This window comes from Nicotiana attenuata, chromosome 2, assembly GCF_001879085.1.
Source record: "Nicotiana attenuata strain UT chromosome 2, NIATTr2, whole genome shotgun sequence".
NCBI lineage: Eukaryota > Viridiplantae > Streptophyta > Magnoliopsida > Solanales > Solanaceae > Nicotiana > Nicotiana attenuata.
In genome coordinates, this window is record NC_031990.1 from 17,741,825 (window position 1) to 17,745,000 (window position 3,176).

Here is a 3,176-nt window from a genome sequence, read left to right on the forward strand (position 1 = left end):
CTGTATTTGTGCTGTTTTTCTCGAGCAAAACTTGAGGGTTTTCTTCTGCTTCTTATTTTTTTTTTTGCTCTGTTTTGTCTTCTTCTATATTTGCTGTTTTTCTAGAGGCAAAAATTTCATTTTTGTTCTTCTTTCTTTGCTGTTTCCAAAGGCAGAATAATTTTTTTGTTTTGCTCTGCTTTTTTTGTCTTTTTTTCTTTGCTGTTTTTTTCCAGAGGCAGTGGTACTGTTTCCAAAGGGAGAATCATTTTTTTTTGCTCTATTTTTTTTTGTCTTCTTTATATAGTAGAATTAATTGCATATTGACTTGATAATTTTTTTCTATAAAACAGCGTTGAAATGGCGTCATCCGATAATACTAAACGAAATGATATAGCTTGAAATTGAGTCTTTAATTTTTGGATGATATATTTATTAATATATTATTGTTATTGAGTTTTTAGTTATATGTATATAATATTTTATGTTTTTTGTATAAATTGTCGCTTCACATCAAAAGGCGAGCACTTCGCTGCACGCCTCTCGCCTCAGTGAAGCGGGCCCACGTCGCTATTTGTCGCCGCACGCTATCCAAAACACTGCCCAAGAGATCTACATGCTCTAGTACCAAGTGAATTGAACTGTTGGAAAAGAAATATATCTATTTAACAGTTTTATTTTAGGTTGCCACAAATGAGCATGGTATAATGACAGTTCTTCATTGATTAAATTGACACGCTGAGATATTAGTCAAGGTTTGTGAATCTCTTTGTTGTTTTTCTGAGTTTTTTAATCTCATTTCTTTCATTACCATGTTCGCTACTTTGCAAAATAGAAAAATTTAACTCTTATTTGCAGATGCTATCTAATTAGAGGCCTAACATTGCTTCTTGCATATTTTGTGTGGTTACACATCTTTGGTTTAGCTTGATATTTGAGAAGAAAAAGATATATTGATGGATAGATATTCACTTAATTGTTTCATATATTCAAATTTTATTTCCCATATGGAAAATATGGTAGACACTTGTGATTGGTTGTTCCGGGGTTTCGGACCAAACATCGCCTTTTTTAAGGTTGTTCCCTATCTTCGACTGGACAAAAGAAGGGGGTAGGGAAGGGGGTTTTCTGATTAACCTGAAACCTTTTATGCTCATTTCATTTGGCTCGAAAACGTTGCTCGATATTGAATAACCTTTTTGTTCACATTTTTCATTATCCTTGTAAATTGACTGTTGGACCCTAATGCTCATTGGTGGTACTCTATACATTGATAGTTTCTGTTTCATACATTGACTGGACTTGCATGAATCCAGGAACCAGTGCTGAGCAGTGTAACTGTGGGCGTTTCCCATTTTGAGCGTTGTGACCTTTGGATTCAAGTACTTTACTACCCCTTTTATGGTTTTGGTCCTGCCGATTATGAAGACTCTGAAGAGGATCCATAAGTTATGAGACAAAAGAAAAGCCTGAGACCTGAATTAGGAGAACCCGTCATTTTGAGATGTCAGCCATACAAAATTCCTCTGACCGAGCTTCTTTTGCCACATAAAATTTCACCTGTTGAATATTTTCGTCTATGGCCTAGTTTGCCTGCTATAGTTGAGTGTACTGGTACATATACATATGAAGGAAGCGGTTTCATGGCTACTGCTGCTCAGCAATATGGGAAGTCTCCATTCCTGAGTGGCCTGAAATCTCTGTCTTCCAAACCTTTCCACCGAGTTTGCTCACACATCATTCGGACAGTTGCTGGATTTGAGGTCAGTAACTTTGTTTCTAAAGGAACGTCTTTTGATTTTCTTTGGGAATATTTTACTATGTTGGATTCAAAAGCCACATTTAAGTTTTTCAGGCACTTCTAATTGAGTATTTTACATATGATGATTGACCTTTCCTTTCTGCTTGGATTTATGTTCAAATTCAATGCATTCCATTTTCTCCTTATCTCATCTGCCGCTTGGTATTGAGCAGCTTTGTTTTGCTGCTAAAACCTGGTATGGAGGGTTTTTGGGCATGATGGTTTTTGGTGCAAGTGAAGTGAGCAGAAATGTGGATCTTGGCGGCGAGACGACCACAATGATGTGCAAATTTGTGATCCGAGCATCAGATGAATCCATTACCAAGGAGATTGCTTCAGATTTTTAGGGTTGGTTGGATGACCTAACTGATGGTGGTGTTGAGTACATGCTTGAAGATGAAGTAAAGGTGGCTGCTGCTGAAAAGCTAAAGATTTCAATGGAACGGATAGCATTACTAAAGGCGGCAAGACCTCGCCTGAAGTCTCCAAAATCTGATATGATGAAAAGAAGAGGAGGAAGACGAAGATGACGAGAACCAAAAGAAAGAAGACATGATTAACGTTGAAAATGGTAAAACTAAGGGGCCAACTACTTTATTTAAGTGGACGGCAGAAGAGGTTGAGCATTGGGCACTTCAAGCAGCTGTAATTCAGGAATGGCATATGCTCTGTAAAGATAGGGATGCCAAAGTAAATTGATTTTGCATACTTTCTTCGCCATTTTTGTTTTGATAATTTGATTTAGGTAGTTGGTTGAGATGAGTTCTAAGTTTGTTTTCTATAATTCTAATTTGTTTCTTTTGTCCCAGTTTTGTAATTTTTCTATATCTTTTTGAAGCACTCTGAGGCTGTAAATTAAGAAGGCCTGACGCCTTATACCATCTTATACCTTCATCATTTCTCTTCTCTGTTGTGTACTTTCTATTACCATTTTTTAACTTTTGGAAACTTAATAACTATCAATCTGTGTCTGAAAAAAAGAATAAACTGTTGTCTGCTTCCTTTGGTGCTAATAGTTGGCAAATATATGGTTTCCTGGAATATGTAGAGGATGGATATCTTAATTGTTTGCTTTTTTCATCGCAATCCCATCTAATCTCATGTGCACTTTGCAAATCTTATGTTGGGTAAACTTGCAGTGCATATATTATGTTTTAGTTTTACCTGTCTTAAAACACTTATACTTTGGAGTGCTTTTTCACAGTTCAACCTTTTGGTTGACACTTTCGCTAATCTGTCAACTAACTTTTATTTGCAAATAACGTACACACGGTTAGCTCTCTCTATATCTAGGATAAATATGGATGAGCTAAATAAAGAATCCATCCGTTTAACTCCTTTGTACCTATTGGTGCTCCGGATCTCTTATTTCTTGACTTAATCGGTTTATTCATTG

At 36.2% G+C, this 3,176-nt stretch overlaps 1 pseudogene; it reads left to right on the forward strand.

The window, feature by feature from the left end:
* Positions 1-2,677, forward strand: part of LOC109216987 — an 18,313-nt pseudogene extending 15,636 nt beyond the window's left edge.